At 39.4% G+C, this 23,601-nt stretch overlaps 1 protein-coding gene across 1 annotated transcript in view; it reads right to left on the reverse strand.

Annotated features, from left to right (window-relative positions):
* The window catches only part of dgkg (diacylglycerol kinase, gamma), a 177,660-nt gene extending 166,290 nt beyond the window's left edge, over window positions 1–11,370 (reverse strand). Inside the window, exon 1 of the mRNA XM_084724388.1 lies at window positions 10,810–11,370. The gene's annotated coding sequence lies outside the window, so the exon portion shown is untranslated. The remainder of the gene's footprint in view (window positions 1–10,809) is intronic.
* Window positions 11,371–23,601: the final 12,231 nt, after the last annotated feature.

The raw sequence follows: 23,601 nt of genomic DNA on the forward strand, positions 1-23,601 counted from the left end.
ACAAAAGGCCCAGAACATTAAAAGACTTTGAATGCCAAGTAAACATTAGACAACACCAGAACCCAGTTTCAATGTCCATTATAAGCCATAAGCACTGACTGAACCCTCAGACCAAGTTTTTCCTTCTGAACACATTTTACATGTTGGAAAATAGTTGCTGAAAACAAACAACTCTGAGAACTATGTTGTGCTGCTTGTGGAGTTAGACTATTTATGATTTCTGTGTTCAGGATTTTTTGGGTGGACCTGAAACATGGTTCAGTGATGTGTCAGAGCCATGGTCTCCCGATACCAGCCCCACAAACTGCACCCTCTCTAACGGTCAGTTACAAACGTACCTTCAGTGATTCTCTAAGTCCAAATCAGCCCAGCAGTTCACTTCAGTTCACTTCAGTTCCAATAAAAAAATATCATCCTGTCCCCGTCTTCTGGCTGTGGTGGTTCAAACATGCCTGGACATATCCAGTAAAGGTGGTTTTCAGGTCGTAGTGGTGTCTGACACTGAGACAGCGAAGTGGACACGTCCCCGGCGTTTCAGAGCAGATAAAACTCCTCATTTTGTCATTATCTTGAGACCTAATTTTATATATTTAGTGATTTATTTTAATAATTTAAATTTGTCCGGGTGGTTAAACAGCTGCAACTACATTCATTTTGGGGGTTTTTGATGTTTTTATACCATTGTGTAGCTTCCAAGTAGTGTTTGTCATATAAACAAATCAGAAAATTCAAATTTTGGTCAAAATATGTAGGTTTTTGGATCAAAATGCTATTTTTCTAAGCCATTCCCAAGACTTTTTCCCACGTGGAGGAGCAGCATGTAAAATATGGCCACCTGTTAACTCCAGACAAACAGGGGGCAGCGTATCACCAGAGACGCCACCAGCTGTTGCTCCCTGCACACTCTGCTTTAAGTCTCTTTGGCTGCAGCTAACCTCCTAGCTGCTGTTAGCATGGTTAGCTGTGTTGGCCCTAAGGGGTCGGTTTTTGGACAGAATTTTGTCAGCATCGGGCCTCAACAGGCTCAACTTTTCAGGCACGATTAAAGCGCTAGTCTGAGTGTAGGAGTGTGTGAGGACGTGGACGCCTCTTGTCAGCACACATCAAACCTCCAAAAACATATCAAAACACAGCATGATACAATACGTCCAACTAAAGTAGGGCACAAAATACTAACGACACAAATAAGACAGATGCACGCCTCTCATTTTAAATGTCTTGTAGTGGCGTATTATTGTGTTTTTATGCTTCCTTGCTGAAAGAGGATTTCTTTCTCTGGTGGATTATTAAAGATCTGAACCAGTGAAACTTCTTGCTGACAAAGAATCAGCTGGTGAATTCTATCAGTGGTGGCACATGGCTGTACAGTATACATCCTCCCCTGAGCCAACAGAAGGAATTAGCAGAGACAATAACAACACAGGAGAACTGGCCATTCTGAATGAAGAGATTTTGCTCAAAGTGAATAATTTGTTCCCAAAACTAACCACACCTCAGTCAGTGGTCAACATTTGTTTTAAAAAAGTGGACTAATTTTTGATTTTTTGACCAGGATAGAACTTCCTTCTATTCAGAGTTCCCAATTAATCGATTAGTTGTTTGGTCCATGAAATGTCAGAAAATGTCCAAGATGACGTCCACAAATGTCTTGTTTTGTCCACAACTCAAAGATATTCAGTTTATTGTCAGAGGGGAGTAAAGAAACCAGAAAATATTCACATTTAAGAAGCTGAAATTAGAGAATTTAGACTTTTTTAAGTGAAAAAATGTTTCAAAACTATTAATGGATTGTCAAAATGGATGCAGATTAATTTAATACTTGATTAATAATAGATTAATCATTGCAGCAAATGTTTTATGTTGGTTGTTAGGTTTATTAGTTTGTCCAGCTGTTCCATCCTTTGTTGTGCACAATTTATTGATTGATTGATTGATTTAAAGATGAAAAAATGATGAAATTTCCACTAGAGGACATGATAATGAATTGGCAGCTGTGTGTGCACTGTGCATGGTAGGACATCATTATTTATTTTAAAACTGTATCCTGCTAATAATCCACATTTTTAATAATCTGATCGTCTTTTTTTTATCTGTAACTGTAGTGGAATACAGTTACCTTTTTTTTTGTTTGTTTTTCAGATTATGTAATCCTGTTACATGTAATCTTACTCCCCAAGCCTGCGTCTATGTGAGGCTCTCAGCAGGGGCATCAGAGGGTCAGGGGAAAATGCACAGACCAGAGACAAAGTTCAGGAGAAACTGAGCTGCTAATTTCAAGTTTCAAAGAATCAACATCATGGGGGCTTAGTTAACCTTAGGGGCCGAGACTGAGCTTCATCTTTACCCATAAAAGGAGTGCAGCTAATTCCCTGTCAAGACTTTACAAGACCCACATACTGCACACAAAATCACACGCACACACACACACAATTCTGCTTCCTACTTCTTGTCCGGGACAATCGCCCCTGTTATCAGAACTCGCTGTTTCCACTTTTTTGTGATCTTCTCTGCGATAGTTCTTTCCATCTCGAGAGAATGAATCATCTCAGTTCTGTTTTCACAGCTTGCAGCAGGGGCCAGTATGAACGTCAGATCTTCCTCAGCATCCTTAGTCATCTACCGAAGTTCTCGTGGACGGTTATTTGCCTGCAGCAGGTGTACATCGTCAAGGTTACAAGGATAAGAACAAGAAATTAAATGTGTGATCCGCCTACAGTGCATTGAGCAGACCCTGGGCCTGGAAATGGCAGCGTGTCCGACACTCCCAACTCTGAGAGGAACATTGTGGATTGATCTGCGATTAGCTCTGCTGCAGGCGAGGCTCACATAGGGCCATGGCTTTCTGTTCTCTAACCTACTGGGGATGTAGCCTCACAAATACCAGGAGTATTTATGGAAGGCCTGGGTGTCATGGCAACTGGGGGATTGTGTGTAAAACGCAGAGGGGAATGGAAAGGCCAAGCTATACACAACAACTGACTGCGCTGTATTTAAAGGGGGATGCCAACCAGTTTTGAAATGATAGATTCACCTGCTCTCACCCTGGCCTGTGACGGTTTACTGTTGTGTATATGAAACGTGATTATGTGTGAAGTATAAACAACTCCTTCCCAGAGCCTGAATCCACACACCCACAACTTTTCCTCTGCAATGGCTCTGCAGTACAACGCAGTAGAGTATATAAGCATTTTCATCTGAATACATCCAAATTCTGACAGCATTTCAAGTAAATCGGCAAAAGAAAATGTGAACAAAAGCTTCTTTCTATCCACTACTGTAATACAATTATTAGGAACTGCTTCATTAGGAGAGCAATAACAAATGCATGTGTACTGTTCATATGAACGACAGCAGTGTATAAATGAATTGCACTCCTGAACTGGGGGCACCATAAAGCAAAAAAAAAATCCAAATTGTACATAATGTTGCTTTAACAACCTCTTTGTTACCAGCAAGCTTTGAACTTTAATTCTTATTTGCTTCATGCATCATGTAGAGTGTTTCAGTCTTTCTAGGATTTTGCTACCTTTTTTGGAGACATTATTGCAGCCTACAATGCCTGATTTCACAGCAGCTTTTCTAACAAAAAAAATTTGATGCCTGTTCCAATGTTTTTTTGTGATTTTTTTGCATTGAAATTGCTGAAGCAAGTGTACAAAAAGGTTGCTTTTTGGTGTAATTCATTAAAAATCAAAGGCATCTTGTTCTGTTGAAAATAAAATTACAGTCAGTTAATGTGTGGACGGTTCCATCAGATCTGTGTGGAGACATATGGACAGATTATAGAGCCATGAGAGCCACGAGGAAACAGCTGATCAGTCATGTAAGTTCAGTGGTTGAAAAACTGAGGGGTGAGCCCCCTTGGAGGTGCACAGAGCCACTGCATGGGGACGTGGATGACCAGGGGAAAATATGGAGTTTAACAAAGTTGAATGAATATGATTTGTGTAGGAGAAATAAACAAATAAGGGTGTGCTGATTCTATCATACTGACCTTGAGTTCAGTAAAATTCAACTTTAATCAGTTGTGTTCCCAGTTATTGTTAATGATTGTGGGGTCGGGGGCGAGAAGGAGAACATGTCAGAAAAAGTTTGGGAGTGTGCTTCCCAATTGTTTCCATCTCCCATTAAGATCATTAAAGGGATAGTTCACCCAGAAATGAAGATTCAGTCATTATCTGCTCACTCTCATGTCGACTGAAGGTCAGGTTTAATTTTTTAGTCCACAAAACACAAGAAAACAGCGTTGCAGAATCTCCCAAACAATGGAAGTGAATGGTGACCAGTTCTCATCCCCGACATGCTGTTCACACCACACACACCCAGTACAGACAGTGTTCATGTGCATGTGAACGTAGCTCCAAGCTAAGAATCTACAGTGAAGATTCAGGCTAAAAACATGCTGTAAATGACGTCAAGTCAGCTTTGAATGTTGGGGCTTTAAAAGACTTTGATTACACCAGACGAGCAGTACAGAGGCATTTTATGGTTTTTGTTTACCGTTGTTGTTTTTCATTAGAAAACTGGTCATCATTCACTTCCATTGTTTGAGAAATTCTGAAACACTGTTTTCCTGTGAAACCCCAGCAGTCTTTTGTGGACTAAACATTTAAAGCTGACCTTCTGTCAGCATGAGTTTGAGTAGAAAATGACTGAATTTTCATTTATGGATGAACTATCCCTTTAACTCTCTTTTGAAAAAATCAAAAACCAAACTTTAAAAGCCACCTCAACTGAGCCTCTTAATGTTTTTTCACATAAAAAATCAATTAATTAATTAAAAAAAAAAAAAAAAAAATCAGAAGTTCACTCCTTGTACCTCAATGCAAAACCCAGAATTTATAATATGCAAATATTTCATATCATTCTGAAAGTCAAACTGTGAGACACATGATGAAGGCTCCTACTTCACTGAAAGTGTTTGAGTGCTCAACTTTTCCGTGTTTCCACATCATAATAGGTCTGTTTCTGCCTGTATGTAAATGTCTTAAAGTTTCCTCCATCAACAGTCCACACTCCATCTATCAAACAATATTCCTAAAATACATTCTAGTTTTTCCAGTACACGCCTATACTGCACCATACTTAAGTGGTCTGGAACCACAATAAATAAGCAAAACGAGTTTTGTGCTTTACTTGTTCACACACATCTATTGAAGAATATATGCCTCTGGGTTCATTCAGTGTTTTACTGCCTTCGGCTGCTTTAAAGCATTGATTGATGCATGTCCTGGAAGCCCTAGCACAGACCCCAGTACAGCAGATAAAGTCCAGAGGTGGTAAAAGTAGATATCCGTGTGTGTGGTGTTTGTGTGTATTTCTACCTGTTAGGAGATGTCAGGCAGGTGGTTGTAGTTGTAGTAGCCTTTCAAGCAGAGTATATTTTTGAGAGAAGGGGTGCTTTAAATTAGCCATAAGGTTTTTTACCTTTCAGGAAAACAAACTTTTTCAGCACTATATGAGAGTATCTATAGTACAGTCACCATCTGTAGGTGTGTAGGTATTTTATTAAATGTCTATTTCAGTTGTTGTTCTGACTGTGGTCATGATACGGATTGAGCAGAACATAAATAAATAAATTATGAAATATATAGCATACTGTATTTTGTGAATTCTCACAGTGTATCCCCTAACATATGTCATCCTGCGTCAATCAGGCAACAGTTTTCTAATCCTGCTCTGCTCAGAGCCGGACCGAAGATCCTGTTGATGCTAACATAAAGGCAGCGGTGGAAAGAGTACTGAATATTTTTACTCAAGTACAAGTACTGTTTCATTACTAAAATATTACACAGTTATCAATTATGTTAGAAAACTAGAAGAATTTTTGTCAAAAACTACTCAGAGTATCAGTTACTTTTTAATCGTTGATATTTAATGAATTATCAATAGCAGCATTCAATCCTGCACTATTCTGCTCAGTGGTCAGGCTCACCTCTCCAAACTCCTTAACCAATACTTGTAAATGCTAACAACTGATTAATGATTTATGAGATAGACATTTTTTCTTTCTTTTTCTGTCATTCTAAGTTTCATTATCAAACAATTGATCAAATATCATTTAATACATTTTAATTGGTCTAACTGCTAATGGTAATTAATCAAGTAATGAATAATCATTAACATCCCTCCAAACCTGTGCCTGCTGAAGCATTTTGGGGGTTTTCCATCCACATATCCTGGTTTTCACTGGTCTGTTTGTGATAATTTCAGCTTATTAGCTACAAAAACGCAGATGAATATGAATTCAACTTGTACTCAGGGCTCAATTATGATTTTAAGTAGATTACGTGGTGTAATTAATACTTACAGTAATTTGAGTATTTATAATCAGCAGGGGTGGAAGTAACTAATTACAAATACTCAAATCACTGTAATTTAGTAGATTTTTGGGCACTTGTACTTTTCTGAGTAGATTTTTGAGTCTGTACTTTTACTTGTACTTAAGTATGCATTACATTATGTTATCTACTTAGTTACTTTTAACATCACAATTGAGTAGTGAGAAAAATTTGCATTCATATCCAAAATTTTCATTTGCATTTTAGGAGCCAATAATGAGCAAATGAAAACAATGACATATGAAAAACAAACTATACACAACAACTGAAACTGAAAAATGTATTAATCAATTAAAACGCATTAAAATGTATTAATTAAGCAAATGGCAGTAATGTCTAGTGGAGCCATCTGCTGAATAAAAAAAAACTTGACAAAAAAAAAGAGAGAAAAGAAAACAGAAAAAAAAAGAAAATAAAAGAAAAATGTGTGTTTTGTATCTTAAACATTATTAGTGATTCACTGACTGTTACAGTTATTAAAAAGTAACTAATACTTGAGTAGTTTTTTACAAGAATACTTTGTACTTTTGCTTAAGTTTTTTTCTAACATCTGTACTTCTACTTGTAATTGTTACATAACAGTACTTGTATTTGAGTACAGATCTTCAGTACTCTTGCCACCACTGGTAATTAGTTACTTCCACCCCTGCATAAAAGCTGCAGTATGTTTTAAATCAAGTGTTCTACATTGTACATCTGAAACCCCTTCTTCAACGGCCCAATCAGAGAAGGGTCTTCCCCAGATGTGACATAATCAGACCAACTCTAACATGACAGCAGAGGTGTTACAGCGAGGCAGGATTTGAACTTCACGCACTTCGCGTTGCTGCTTCACTGCTGAATTACCTCACGCTGCACTCGTCCTACCAATGAAACCATCACAAATATTCTGACACAGACTTTACATTCCAGTGAGAGCAAATAATGTCACTGCAGGTCTGTTATTGTGAGACAAACAAGAGCACTGCAGTAGGTCTGCTGTTCACGATCTATTCGATTAGGGAGGTTAGATCCAGTTTAACCTGCCAGAGTTTTCTGCTGCCTTTTGTTAGCCCCCTGCTGTCCTGCCACAGAATAAATAAATTCACAACAAGCGGAAAGTCTCTCATTAAGTCTTCACCGCAGAAGTAGACTGGACAGAGCCAAACAAAAAAAACTTATCTTGTCATTAAATGTCATTTTACAACATAGTTCACCTAAATAACAATAAAAATTCTTCTTCTCGCCGTGATCCCAAAACTGACTGACTTCAAGAGCTTGACAGGCGAGTGTGAGCATGTGACTGTCTGTAAAGGCAAAATGGAATTAGACAGATCATCTAAAAGGTTGCACTGGAACAGAGATGCACATTAAAGGGATAGTGCTGATTTTCTGAAGCGGGGTTGTATGAGGTATGTAGTCAGTTTATTGCCTACAGTGAATGCTGGTCAACACATCCCGGTGTAGGAAACTAAGCAATGTAAAGCTGTGGACAGGAGCAGCAGCAAGACTGTGCTGAATGATTCAAATCTTTGAAACTGCAAACTTTTAAACAGAGAATGTGCTAAAACACACATAGATCTGTGGTATATACCCATGTCCAAACATCTATATCTACATCTACAGAAGTCTATTTCTATTAATGTGATGACAAAAGAAGATCATCTAAGTCATTATAATGAGAAACTTTCTCAAAATGACTTGCCAATAAAGTCATTATTGTAAGATATTAAGTCATTATTTTGAGGTGTTCCATCAAATTTCTCATTGTTTCCAGATACTAACTCAATATTTTAAGATAGGGGAGACCTGGGGCAATTGCTACATTTTTTTCCCCTTCATAATTCACAGATGACTTGGAATACACCTGTCATCTTTTGATGTAAGAAACATATACATGTGCACTAATTGATACAGATATTGAGATACTTTCACCAATAACGACAAGACTGTAATATTACAATTCATGCAAGAAGTCAGAGTGTTACCATTGACCCCTTGGTGGGGGCAATTGTTACAGCAGTTGGGGGCAGTTGAAATATTGGGGAAAATAAGCCATATTAACCCAGGTCTGTAAAGCAGACCCCAAAGTAATCACATTACTGCTGTATTAACTAATAATATTACTTACATCTCATAATTCTTTTATGTCAGGTATCATCTGCATTGAGAGCCAAAGTCTGGCTGTTTTTCCAGAGGACTGGGCTGCTACTCCAAGATTTTAATTATTTGAATTGAGTTAAATGTCATTTTACATTTACACTCAAATAAATATAAAAACTGGAAGATTGTGCACCATTTAGTATAATATCATTATGTAGACCCCAGTGTCCCTGATAGGAGGAAGTTCTATTTCAAATTAAATGAATATTTAATTTTTTATAGGTGTCTAAAATTCCTTTTGCTGCTGACTCTTCTCCAGACTGGAAACACATGGACCACCATCTACTGTAGCTAATACACGGACTATGGATCAGTACATCACACAGCCTCACTTAAAAAAATCTGAACTATCCCTTTAATAAGCAAACACCATGTCATTGCAACTTGGATTTGAACAAACTTCAGTCTGTTGCTTGATCAGAATTAGACCTACTTTACTTTAATACTGTTTAAGATGAATGGCTCATCAACAATCTGTCATTGTGTCAGGGGATTTGTCAGTGTGCCTTTATTGCTGAGCAATAAACAACGCTGTCAGTCACCTGTGAGGGGAGCTGCAACGCCTACAGCTACTGATTGAGTCAGCTGAACAGCGACTCAGGTCAGCATGAGGATTCGACGTTAAAGATAAACACATATTATGTAGCAATTTATAGTTTTTATTGAAATGTTACATTTATGTAAATGAGACGCTACATTTACATGTTTCATCTTCTCAGGAAAGTCTTGCTCAAAAAAAAAAAAAAAATGTTGCAAAAGGGTGGCGGTGTCTTCTATTCGGGTCAGTCTACGGAAATTAAATGAATCAGTTTGAGTGGGTCTGTGCGTGCCCTCGTCCTAATCACACAGATCCATGTTCAGACAGGCGATTGTTCACCTCTTAATCCATGTGATGAATTACTGTCTGATGGCACAGGGAGGATCATCATCAGCACCATCTTCACAGACCTCCACTGACCCAGCAGCTGGCCTCTCACAGAGCCATGATTTCCCCATGAATAACGCTGTCACACAGACCGACGCTCTACACACTGGTGCTTAGATTCTGTCTTGGGACTGAGAACGTGAGCTGCATATCACGGCGCTGTTAAGCCATCCTCTTCCCTTCACCCTCTACCCATCCTCTCTTTTACGCTCGCTCTTATTCAGTTTCTGCCTCTCTCGTTCTCTCTGTTGATCCTCTTCTGCTGATTCCCTCCACTCTGCCCTCTCTGCTCGCCCGTCGCGCTCTCACAGACGACACTTGGGCAGAGAATCCCTCATGTTTATCACCGACCAAGTGGATGCTGTCAAGGAATAAATAAGCATCGCATTTGGTGATTGCTTGATGAGATGTAATTAGGCGTGCCGACTGCAGATTAATCATGAGAAGTCAGCCGTCTCATGCTAAAGCGTCGCTCTCAAGGAGGCAGCCTAGGATTAGAAGGGATGTGACATTAACATATACTCAAAAAACCAAAAGCGTTCAATTAGAGACTAAAATATAAAGTCGTAGTGGGAGAATTGTAGTTCACAATAAATATCTCAGCCCTTCTCTCCCTTTCAGAAAGATTAAAATAATAATCTGAACAATAAATACACAGTTTTTACTGTAATATATTCTGGTTGAAAGGTAATATACAGTGCCACATTATGAGAAATGTTTTTGTGAAAAGAGTTATGTCCTTCAGCTTGCAACTCCCCAGCAAAGGTCACCCTATTGGTGAAACATGTGAGAGTATATTTTCAGTTCATTACATTAGCCTTACCAAAAAAAAAAAAGCCTCTCAATTTATTATTTTTCCCAGAAAAGAGTGACCTGACTCTGAGAGGTGATGCTTGACACCGTCACTGGATCCCAACGGATCAAACCACAGTGCAGAAATTATGCTGTGTTGAATTGTTTTATCGCCAGCGGGTTCTTGAGGTAGAATGAGTCTGAGACATTTTGTTTTTAATCCATCCTCCACCCAGCATCATCACATTCAGCGTTGTTCTAAACCTCCACAACTACAAGACAAGTTGTGATCGTAAAAACCTCACCACAATGCCTTATCAGCACCTCTGGGTCAGATACAGTAAATCATGAAAAAAAAAGTTGAAAAAAAAGGTTACACAAGCAAAAACAAAACTGGAGCACAAAATGAAAGGAAATTCAGCAGGAAACATGGAGGCAAATGTGTCAAAAATAACAATATTAGAGAATGTGGTGAGAGCAGAGAGACAGAAAAGACAGATCAAATGGCAGGGATCACAAAACATGAAAAAAAACAGCATGATCATCGACATTGAAGCAAGACAGAAAAGGGACAGGAGGAGAAGTAATCACAGAGAAAGTCTCCCCTACCTATGGCCATTGCTGCTCCAACTATAGTCCATGTAACATCCCTGTGTGGCTGTTCGGCTAGTCAGACAGGCAGTCAGTCAGTGGGCTCCGGGATGTGGAGTCGTGGCTGGGCTGGACTGGTGTCTGGTTCCCAGTAAGCAGGCAGCAGCAGCAGCAGCCGAGTCGTCCTCCCCGCTCACACCGACACGCGGCTACATGCAGCTCGACAACAGAGGCACTGGAGCCTCGGCAGGGACAGCAGCAACATCCCTCCCATCCACCCTGAATTAATTAAGCCTTTTTTTCCTCCCTCTGTGCCCTCCCTCTCCCTCTCTCTTCTTTCTCCCTCTCAGTCTCTCTGATTCTCATGTGCGCATGGTTAATGCACTGTGTGTGTGTGTGTGTGTGTGTGTGTTTCTGCTTCCCCCTGTGTTCAGTTTCCTCTCGCTCTCTTCCCTCTTTCTGTCTCACTGATCAACAACTGCAAATGGGTCTTCTTTTCCTCCTCCACTCCACCCTCTCTGGGTTTAAATCCATCTCTTCTGTCTTTGTATTTCTCTCTCCACAGTGAATAATAATTCACTGAATGGGAAAATCAACTCAGTATATCCTCATTTCTTCCTGTTTTTCAGAGGACACCTTAAAAAGGAGAAACTTCAGTACAGAATTATTTATTGGGAATATTGTTTTCTTTTTTTAAAATGTTGGATCAGGCATCAGAGATGATGAGAGTCTATGCAGATGATATCATGTAATTTATATAGAATACAGCTGTTAAAAAATTATTATAATTCATATCAGACCGGTCCTCTGTATCAGCCAATACACAAACAATTGGTATGAGGAAGAAAAAGAATGGTGCTGGAAAATCTAGAATTTTTTCTGCTGCTTCCAAAATCAACATATCCTCATATCTACACACCAGAATAGGCTAGTTGTCAAATACTCCCAAAATGACAATGTACCAGCAGCAACAAGCTTACCGGACCTTAACTACATTATGTTATGTCACGTGACATTACACACGTGATGTACATAGTAAAACGGTCACCGTTTGGTTAAGTTAGTTAGGTTAGTTAAGGTTTGGCAAACAACTACTTGTTAGTGTTAAGAATAAATCATGGCTTGGGTTAAAATAAGTATGTTATGTGTGTCACGTGACAGAAGTGATGTCACTCACACAACGACGTAACTCATGATACATGTAGTTTATGTTGTAAAACAGTTGCAATTTGGTTAGATTTAGGCACAAAAATAGTTGGAAAAGATCATGGTTTGGGTTAAAATGAAGGTGAAGTCACTTGTGCAATGACATACTCACGTGACACGTAGTTTATTTTGTACAGTGGTCACAGTTCGGTTAGGTTTGGGCACAAAAACTACTTAGGTTAGGATTAGGAAAATATTGTGGTTGGGGTTAAAATAATAATAAGATGTTGCATCTAAAATGAAATTTTAAGTTGCTCAAAACTGTAAATAACCCTACTTTTTTTCTGCGTCTTTTCTACATGGACATGTACTCTGGTCTCCTTGGTGAAATTCTTGTGTTTGTTTCGCCAGTCCATCCACCCACCTCCTCCAAATGCAGACTTTCTTGCTCCTTATACTTCTGCCATGTTCAACATGTCCACTATGGGGCACCATCTAAAAATAACTGGACACATCAGTTGGAGTAAGATACTCAACCAATACGCACATCTTTTCGGACGCACTGCTCAGTGTACATTATGTCACTTTGCTCACAGTCAATCACCACAAGCATTCATAACACATGACTGGCCCACTACTGCAGCGACAGCTAGAAGCTGCTAGCTGGTGTGGTGAAGTTGAGTACAGCACACTTAACTGACAGTTCATTGTGACAAAATGACACCAAACAAGTATGAAACCCTTAAAAAAAACCCTTAAAAACACCTTGCAACGAGTCCTAGTGATGAATTTGCATAATCAAAGGTAGATGGTCAGCTCATCAGATTTTCCATTTTACAGACGACGTCTTACAGAGTTAAGAAAATGTTACGTTTTTTTCATTTCACAGCATAATCGTAGTGCGCAGTCATTTTATTTTTGAATGTATCTCAGAGTCTCTTAATGTTAATCAAAATACACATTTTTAATCCATAATTCTTATTTAGCTTTGATTTAGAAGGACTACAGAGTTGACATGTTATTGTTGAGACACATCTGAGAGAAATATTATTCAATAAATTTGTCTAAAAATGGAAAGTTTACCAGTGTTTGAGCAGTATTCCTGACTTTTTAAACCAGGAAGAGAGACATGGGTCCTTAGGGTATAGCTAACCTTTTTTTATGCCTGATTAAATCATGTTTTTGTAAAAAATTTGGCAGAGTTGACAGAAATCCGTGACACAACTTTAAAAAGCCAACATTTTCATAAAAAAAAAAAATCTATTTTAAAACAAAGATTAATCCAATAGCACATTTTTATACCTATGTTATCAGCAGGTATCATTAGTTTTAGATTTTGAAGGATTTTAACACATTTTTAAATTCTTTGAAGTTGTGAATTCTTGTCTGGAACAAGAGTGTTCTGTGGCACAGAGCAAGTTTAGAAATAAAAAAAAAATTCAGCAAACCAAAACATTTCAGAAATTACATGTATTTCATATTTAAACATTCTTTAAGAATACACCTTCATTAAAAATGGAATTAGAGTGTAATCTTTAAAATTTTTATTATTTACTTATTTATTTGAAAGGACATTCTCAGAATGGGTGATATAGTGCAAGAATTAAGTTCTTTCCCCAAATCAAACAGAAAGAATTCAACAATCTCAGACCAAGACAAACTTCAGCGTTTACTTGAGGAAAAAAGTGATCATACCATGGAGGCAAAAAAAACTGACAGAGCTGAGAGCAGATGACGCTGCAGCGAGCTCCCTCAAACTCTGCCTCCTCTGTTAGATCTCTGTAGTTCTCACCATTACTGTTACATTACGTCTGTGTGCCTCTGTCTGTCTCCCCCTCACACCCACACAAACGCACACACAGAGTACATCCTGCACAGTATGTCACACAACTCTAAAGGTGTCACTGCAATGTGTTGTCCCGTTGTTGTGCTGCTGGCTATTTCTGTCGTAAAGTCATTGATGAATAAAGCCAGCAGCATCCATCTATCTGTCCTCCCTCCCTTTCTCACAGCCCCTACAGCACTAACACACACACACGCACTTTGCATGCACCAATTTTCTTTTTTCTTTCTCTTTCACACACACATGTGGTGTGTTGCCTCATTTCACAGAATCCTGCGTAGCTTCCTGCTGCTGTAGATGTGAGCTAAAAGAGGCTGATCCCCAGAGAAACAAGAGGAGCGTGCATTATTTTTCCTCTTCTCTCTCCCCCTCGCCTCGGTCTCACATTTCCATCTTCCTGTCGCCTGGATGTTACACCGAGCCGTCGTCGATTTCAGTGAATAAAATTTCTGTTTCGCCTTGTGCATTTGTAACTCAGTGCCACAGCAGCAGCAGTGAGGGGATCTGTCCAAAACAGAAGCAGTGAGCAAAGGTTGTACAGTAAAGCCACAACCCAAAGATGGGGACAATCCTAATGATGGGAACTTTGCGGAAGGACAAGCAAAAAAAAACCTACAGGGCATGAACTAATCTTTAAAGGGAAATTGGCTCTCCTGCTGCCTCGGTTCTCCTAAGTAGCCCAGAGGAATGTGATTGTGTTGGAGGAGAAAAACACAATTCGCTCCAAGTTTCTACCACTTCCCAAAGTATGTCTGACATTCACTGATAACTTTCAGGCGCTGGTCGGTGGGTTTTTGAGGCAGTCAGAGGAGGGAAGGGAAGGAGGCCTGTTGAATGTCAGAGTTGATGATGTAACTGTAAAGGCAAAGGTCACATGGTGGGGATAAAGTCACATTCCGCTGATTGCAACTTCAGACACCAGCAATTTTAGAGAGAAGGGCTTTTAACTGCAGCAGCAGAGTCTAATGGCCCTCAGCTTAATTTGAGAAGCAGACAAACAGGGTAAAAATAGCACAAGGTTGCCTCTTTTGTGACAAAATTCTGATTGTGGGTTTACTGAAATCCCCATTAAACACTAGCACAACATAACTCAATTGCAAGTCTTGATTTTATCTCAGAGAAATTATATCTATATAATAATTATTTTGCCTCATGTGTTGTGATGGGCCAGCCTGTTCTCATTTCCAATGCCTCAAATATGGCAGCAGGTCAGTTCCCCTATGCCTCAAATTATGAAGCTGTAGATACTCCTCAACATTCAGTCATTTCTGGAGGTGTCCACCTAGCATCATGTTTGGATGTGATATTAAAATCAGGTGGAGTAGTATAAGGAGCACGAAAGTCTGCATATAGAGGAGGTGGGTGGTTGGTGAGTCAAACAAAAGTCAAGGCTGAACTTCTTTTTAACTTGTATAAAGTCACTTACGTTAGGTAAGTTATGTTATGATACTTGTAAGTTACTTTACATACGTTTACTTGCATTATGAATACAGCTGTGTATTGGTACTGAATACCTTTGGGGTATCGATCAAAATAAGGCAGTGCAAAGTAACATTGAAACTTGTCAGACAAGCGAAACTTTCATGCGATCCTTTATGGACCAAGATCTAGAAAAAAGTTTCTATGGTTTTGGTGGGGACAAGCAGCATGGGGCAAGTTCACGCTTTATTAAATAAATAAAAAGATACAGACATTTGGAGATAGGTGTAAAATTAGGATCATCTGTGTGTTTCTCACTCTTTATAGACTCCAGTCTGCAGTGTGGTTCATACACTTCACTGATACACCACAGAATTATTGAGAAACATGAGCAAATAAAGTTTTTATGTCACGTCGACACTTCTGTCCATATTCATACTCTGTCTGCGGTGACCAACTGACGATGTGAGCGCCGTCATCTCTCTCAGGAGTGAATGACACTCACGTTCTCATTCATTAATTGCAAAGTGAGCCAAAGAGTTCACCAAAAATATGAGCATGTTTCGCTCTTTTAACACATCGATGCACAACACTGGGGTCAACTGTCAAGTATTTGCAATAAAGTCCCATGTCCTAAACAAGTGCTCGTCACCAAATGTAATCTCTTTTCAACAACGGAGTCTCTGTAATGTTTGACTCATACTTCCATTGTGCAACTAATTTTTCTGTGGGCCACAGCATAATTTTGTTAGCAAACTGGCTAAGTAAGTCTCAACATGATGTGAATGAATAGCATTAATGTTACTTCAGGAAATGAAGGGAAATTAATTAATTTGTAGCACAGTTTTTCAATCTTTAGGCATGGGGGAAGGTGTAACCTAAGTCTAACATCCTCTAATGTGTGTGTCCAGTCTGATTTCTATTATCGCTAACTTGACTGCAGAGCCCTGCATGTGTAAAACTGATGCTCTAGAGGGGTAGCTACATTGTCACAGTTTGAAGCGTAGGGCTACTGATCAAGCTGCCATGTTTGAGGAGACGGGAGCGAGGATTACTTTTGCTTATGTTTTTTTCCAGTGTAGGAAGTGCTGTATTTTTGTACCGCATGCAAGTCACACAGAGGAGGCTGCAGCGGACTGTGAGGTTCAGCGGAGACATTCTCAAAGAAACAGATGAATCACTCTCTCGGATAAGACAGCTGAGGTTTCCATATTGAACAGGTGTCTTTTGTTGTCTGCTTTGTCCATGAGATGAAAATCAACAAGCAATTTCTATGATTATTTTTATGACTGAGGATTACACAGAACTTTGAAAACAGAGCATGCATTTGAGTCTTGAATTCTGAACGTGATCAGGTTCACTCTGGTTAAACCTGCAATAACATATTTTTTCAATGAAGTTATGAAAACTTTCAGCCAACTGTTCGGTATTTACACATCTAGATGTTAAAAAGCAGCATTATCAATCATTTTGATTCATGTTTCTGGTCACTTGGTGAATATCCAACAGTCACTCTCTTTTTAGTCAGCATCAAACACCGGTACGACCTGAAACAGTCAGCTTCTCTAGCAGCTTTATTGGACATGTCCAGAAATGATTGAGCCACCGGAGCCAGAGGACAGTGACAGGATGAGGTATTTTTTTCCTTCTGTGTCAAGTTGTTGAAACTGAAGTGAACTGCTGGCTGATTTGGACTGAGAGTCACTGAAGGTATGTTTGTAACTGAACAACAACCATGGGGCTTATATAGTGTTTGGGGGATGATAACTCCAGTCTGTCACTGAGACATGTTTCAGGTCCACCCAAAAAATCTTGAACACAGAACTCATGAACAGTTTTAATGGTCTCCACAATTCAATACAGCATAACATGTATAATGTGTTTAGAAGAAAAACTTCCCTTTTCCCTTACATGGACTTTTAAGTTTTGAATGTAGGGGAGCAGTAGTTCTGTTGTGCAGGTATATATTTATCATCAGAATATCATTGCCTTTGACTCTTTTGACACAAATTATGAGTCCTTGCATACACACAGGTCAGTAATGGAGAAAACTCTTCAGGGAAAATAACTGTCTTTACAGCAATCATCTCTGTGAAATGAGAAAAAGAAAGCAAATCTGAACAAGAAACCTCCTCTACAGTTTCCCTGATTGACTGTTTTTTCCATTCATCAAACCTGAAGTGTGTGGGCGCACCATGTGGGCTCGGACACAGGTGGCTTTCAACCGTCCAAGTGATGAGATGAGAGGACATGCCGGGCTGCTTTCATCACAGGGAGAAACAGCAGTTGCAACATCAAAAACATCATACAGTAGTAACTCTGTGTGACTCAAAGAGCAGTTTGTGAGAAAATTTGAAGACGTGACGCTCATATTGAAGGTTTGAATGTCACAAGTCAGTCAGTTTCATGTGACACCTGCTACGGGGGAGAGAGAAGCGGTGGAGGATGCATCTACTGCTGCAAACTCTTTGTTTCACCTCTGGAGACCCAGTGTAACTGTAGTGGTTGAGTTAGAAAGAGCTCCACATGGCTCTGCACCGCAGCCTGTTGTTTCACTTCCTCTAAACTTTATGTTTGCTCCACATGATCACAGAGCAACAATGTGAATACATCACAACCACGCTTTCACCATCAGTATTATTACAGCTTGAGTCGTGGACACTTATATACATGGAGTCAAGCGGTCCACACGTAACCCACAACCATGTATACGTCTCTGATTACACACCGCCCACACAGGCAATGTGTCACACACACATATGCAGAAGAAGAATCAATATAGCAACTGCAAAACAGGAAATGGGGTATAGTAATAAATGGACCAAAGACAGAGCAGTGGCTTGAAGAGCGCAAGACAGCTGCATGAGCAGCACAGAAGGACAATAACAACACTTAAAAGTTTTTTCCGTTCCATGGTTCCAGCGCTTGAGCATGTTCAGCTGTTTTTCACCCACTAACATGACTGATTGTGCCATCCTGGACAGCACATGGAAAATAATAGCAGCAGTAGTCATTCATTTCCCCATCTGTCCATCCTACTCATCTGAGCTCCATTCATCTGAATCAACACCTCCCCCGCAACGTATGAATCAAAGAGTTCACAAAAATCAGTCAGGGACGCTCTCCAGAGCCATTGGTAACATTTGTGCACATTTCATAATGGAGCACGCTCTTGGCTGGTAAGTGGCTCACAACTCAATTACTGCAAAGAGTGGGTTGCTTTTTTTATTTTTATTATTTTGGTATGGTAGCCTTGACATCAAGGATTTCAATCCTCCATCAGCTGGCAGTCCTTTCTGAAAAGTCATTCACTTGGAGAATTATTTAATAGACCTCAGACAAGGTGAGTTCATCGAAAAACATTCAGTTTTCAGGATTTATTCACAATAGTGACAGAAAAGGCAACCAGCTATGACTAAAAATAAGTTAAAAAAAAGTTTTTGCCAGCAGCAAAAAAAGAAAATCCCAAAATCCCAGCCCAAAATCAAAAATATATATTTCTCCTCTTACCAGTAGAGCTTTGCAGTTTTGGTGTTGCAGAGTTTTGGGGGATATCAGCCATAGAAGTGTCTGACTTCTCTTGAATATAATGGGACTAAATGGCACTCAACTTGTGGTGCTTAAAGAGCCAAAAAAAGAAGAAGAAGAAGAAGAAGAAGAAGAAGAAGAAGAAGAAGAAGAAGAAGAAGAAAAACGCAACACCAGTATATCTTTCCAGAAATCATGACCTACTTACTGAAGATAATCCTGAGACCTTCTCTCTGCAGTAGAATCTACTTTCTTTCTACTTACTTGCCATACATGCAATAAAAGAGCAACTGTTGCATCTGTTTACAGTGCAGCCAAACAAACTATTATTGATTTAATAAAGAATTCAGCCAATCATACTTGCAGCTGCAATGTGATTTCATCAAGACGTCATTCAATCAAGATCACTTAATTTGTGTCGGGCTGCAACAAGAGTGTGTAGATAATGTGGTCAGCATCTAAAAAATACCAATCTCTCAGTCTTACCGGAGACTTGCATTGTGTCAGTGCAAAACACAGTCTTGAGTGTAAGAACTTGACCTGCGATGCTGAGATGGACCCAGGACCCTCTTTGTCACAACAGTCTGTCTGCCTGAGTCCCATTTCATGCATTCCATTGTCCTGTGATCAGACATTAGGAGGAGGCTGGGTAGTGGGGAAGTCCTAGGTCCAAGCTGAGTTACAGTAGCTCTTACCACAGCTCTCTTCCTTCTCTCCCTGCAAGGGAAAAGGGGCCAACTTGGGAGGCAAAGCAAAGACAGTATGTGTGTATGCTAAAGTAACATAAATAAACACGTTTGTGCATTTCTATCGGTCGGTTAGCAGACGTTGATTGTAGGTCACATTGTGAGATGGTTATCCTAAATTTCTGACAGAATTTTGGCTCTGGCTATTTTTGGTTGGAAGACAGTGACAACAGCCATCTTTGAACTGTTCTCACAGTGTGATGTAGGACCACCGTTTTAGAGCCACAACCAAAGATATCAGCATGTTTCTTTCATGTCCGTCAGCTGTTGTCTGGGACAGTCCGTTGGACTTTGATGTATACCTGCCTTTCTTCTTCGTTCTCCTGAGATTTACTGTCCATATTATATGAGACAAATCATCAACCGCTGCAGCAGCTGGTATTAGGAATAGAAACCTTGTAATCTGCACAGTGCTCATCGTTAAACGCTCAACCTTAAATATGCAACTTTAAAAATAAGCGTCTTGGGTAGGTTAACACTCAAAAACTACTTGGTTAGGTTTAGGAAAAAATTGTGGTTTGGGTTACTTCCTTAAAATAATAAACAGACTTTCAGTCTCACACACAAACCAAACCTTAGTCTCCTGTGTAAGTCACCCACCCTCACCATCCTCTTCCCTACATTGATCTACTGGCTCTTATACTGCATTTGTCCTAATTACTTTGAAAGTCATGCTGACTGTCATGAAAAAATATTGACAGTTTGTGTCCTTGTACATGCATCTATACATGACATTTCATGACTACATCACAAACTGCTGTGATACTGGGCTGCACAGACATGTTTGAGCAGGTCACGACTGCTCAACAATGAACTCTCCCCTTTTATCAAACTTTAGTGTTCAACACGCAGAAACTCCAGTGCCTTTGGGATATGGTTTCATTAAAAATAGAAATAGTAAAACATCTGAAACTCAAATCCACAACAGCTGTCTAACCATGTAATTTAGGATTTATCTTCACCATAGTGAACATCTAAAAATATTTAGATATTAGTTTTAATCCAAATTCGACATTTTGTCAATTAATTCCGCAAACCATTAAGAAAAAAATCCACATCTTTTGCTAAACTCCTTTGACACAAACAGTAAGTTACTTTGCGGGAATCAAAATCAGTTTAATGGTACACTCCATTTAGAACATCACCACAGCTTTTGTAATCAGACAGCTTTTTGCAAAAGGGAACTGAAGCTGCTGTCTGTTCTCTCTTCACAACCACCAAGACTCCTTTGAAAGACAAAGTAATTTTACCTTGCAGAAAAAAGGAGTTGCTGGTCTTCTGTTGCTTCGTTCAGCAGCAGGTAACTTTGGTTCTAATTTGAACTAACATGTTACAAACATTGAAGTCACACAATAACACAGCCAAACTAACAGATCGAGGCAGCTCTAAAGCAGCAGTGCCTGTTTTCTGTGAGGTAAAATGATTTTGTCTAAAGAGTCTGGTGACTTTGAAGAGAGCACAGATGGTGGCTTCAGTTCTCCGCTGGAAAAAGCTGTCTGACTGCAAAGTAAAGGAGCTGAATATAGACAAATCCAGTGAAGTACCAGAAGTTAACAAGCTGCCATTGCTGCGGTGGTGTCTCCCTGCAGTATGCATGCAAATGAATGCAAACCATTGTAAGAATTTTACAATTTTGTACTTTTTACGTAACATTACTTATGACGACAATGTCCAGGAAGTCAGCAGGAACCTGTGCAGTTCAGCTGCTCCAAAAGTTGTGTCAAACTTGAACTTTAGAAAAAATGCTGAATACAAAATACACAGCTTTTACTTCACGAAGAGTGAAGAGACTCTCGAATACCTATGACAATATGGATTCATATATATTTTTTAATATATATTACACAGTACTTCATCACTTAAATGTGGCAGAGGTGGTTCGTTTTTTTCTTTTCTTCATCATCTAGTCGTGGTGATTGTCACCATCCAAAAAGGTGCCTTCATCTGTTACTGCATCAGATACTTCAGCAGTTGCAGTGCGTAGAAGAGAGCCTCTGATCCATGTGATCATTTTAACTGAAATCATGAAAAATCTCTCAAGTGTCAGGTTTACTTCTTGACATGACCAGCAGACATTGAGAACAACAGACATAACGTGTCACTGCAGTAATACACAAAAGATTCATCTATAATGTACACTGTAGCAATGTAAACTGATGGCAGTCCTTTTTTATGTGGCTAATATAGGTTTTGCAGCTGACCTTGTTCACAGCAATCCACACACAGCAGTACATTGCCAACGATATTAGATGAGTTTTTTTAAAAAAACATTATTAGCAAAAAATTCAATTCAAGCTACACAACATACTGTTGAGAAAGGCTCCTTCCCAAGGCTGGATGTTTAGTCATTGGAGTTGCTACAAATGCCAATGGGATTTTGAATGAGGTTTTCTTATTTCTAGAACAGAACCTAGAAGTTCCTCTTTCACGTCGGTTCTTTAATCCAGTGGTTCCCAACCAGGGGTCCCTTGGAGGGGTCCCCAAGACTTTGTCTGCTCTGAGGTAGTCAAAATCAGATTTGCACGTTAACTAAAATCAAAATTTATACAAAAGTCTGTTGTGAAAACTATTTAAAAAGATATGTTTCTTTGTCCTCAATTAAAAATAGTAGGTCACTTAGTCAGTCACAACTCTGTGAGCTCTTAGCTCTGTGGTAATGAATCATTTTTGTTCTTTTGGTCAGGATGAGTGTGTATAAGCTGCTTTGTTGGGTTGTGCACAGACAATGTTCAGCTTATACTAGTAAAAAAAATTACTGAAGGTAATGGTTCTATGAATGGAAACAACTGAATTGATGTTTATTTTAGGCAGCAAAGGTTTGGAATGAAACACTTTTGGTGTATGTGCTTGTGTGTGCACACTGGGGGGCCTCAGCCTTCCTTAGATACAAGTAGCGGGGTTCCAAGGAGAAACAAATCAAACTACTGTATAGAGAGGTGATTGTTAGATGTAAATGCATTAAATGGTTATTGCATAAAGAATGCAGATCCCAAAATAGGTTACTTTCATGAACATTAGAAGGATTATAACTTTAAAGGTCCTTGTAGAAAAAACAAACAAACAACAACAACAAAAAAAATAGCAAGGACAGTCAGCTTTTCTGTGTGCAGCTCTGCACCGGCTTTTTACTCTCTGCTGGTTAAACTGCTGTAATGTATGCAGCCAATCCAGATACATCACAGCCAGCCAATAATAGGATTTATATTTGGAATATTGAGCAGCCTGGACTTCCTCTGGGGAGAAGAGGCATTAGGATGACTGCTCTCATCTCCCTCTGTGTCCGCAGCACAGCGTCTGCTTTTTGATACTTAGCGAAAGAAATCTATTGGATTGATGGAAAGCCAGTATACTAATTAATCTATATTCTTAACTGAAATAGTTTGTCAGTATGGCTCAGAAACACAACTCAGCCTCTTGAGTATGCTGAAATGAAGTCAGCATTAGCAGAGGCAAACAGAACTTCCCATTCAGAACGAACGCTGGGGCAAAATTTTTTATTTATTAATTTATGAACAGGCTCCGTCAGTGCAGGGTGGTGGAGCTGTTGATCTGCTGCTTTAGGAACAAAGATTTTCCTCAACTGTTAATCACACACACATACATTTGACGCTTGCGGCCAAAAGGGGAGAAAGTGCATCACTGAGAATCAATTTATCGATCAACTTCACCTTCTGTAGGATGTGATATCTGCCAGCTTAATTATATCATGACTTATTACTTCCTGTCATCAGGGTGTCAATGCAGCAACTCAGTGGCATTTCCAACCTGGAGTGAAATGTTGAGTAACTGTTGATGTGAACTTTGGCTGACAGGTTTTACAGAGGTCAGTATGCAGAATGACAGCTCATGTGTCTTGCCATGCTAGAATTCATTTCAACTATGTTACTGCATTCTTTTATCTATCACATATGTATACATATCAGCTGAGGTAGGGACAGGAAAAAGGGAGAGAGGACTCATAGCTTCAGCACATGGGGCGGACACGTCACCAACTGAGCCACTTAACACATCCTCACACCTGAACGTTAGAATAGGTTGATTGTCAGTTCCCATATATTACCAGTGCAGAGTACCGGCAGCAACAGGCTTACTGGACCTTAAGTCCGATATGTTAACTAGACACACCAG

Source organism: Lutjanus erythropterus, chromosome 8 (genome assembly GCF_056507025.1).
Source record: "Lutjanus erythropterus isolate fLutEry1 chromosome 8, fLutEry1.hap2, whole genome shotgun sequence".
Taxonomy (NCBI): Eukaryota; Metazoa; Chordata; class Actinopteri; order Lutjaniformes; family Lutjanidae; genus Lutjanus; species Lutjanus erythropterus.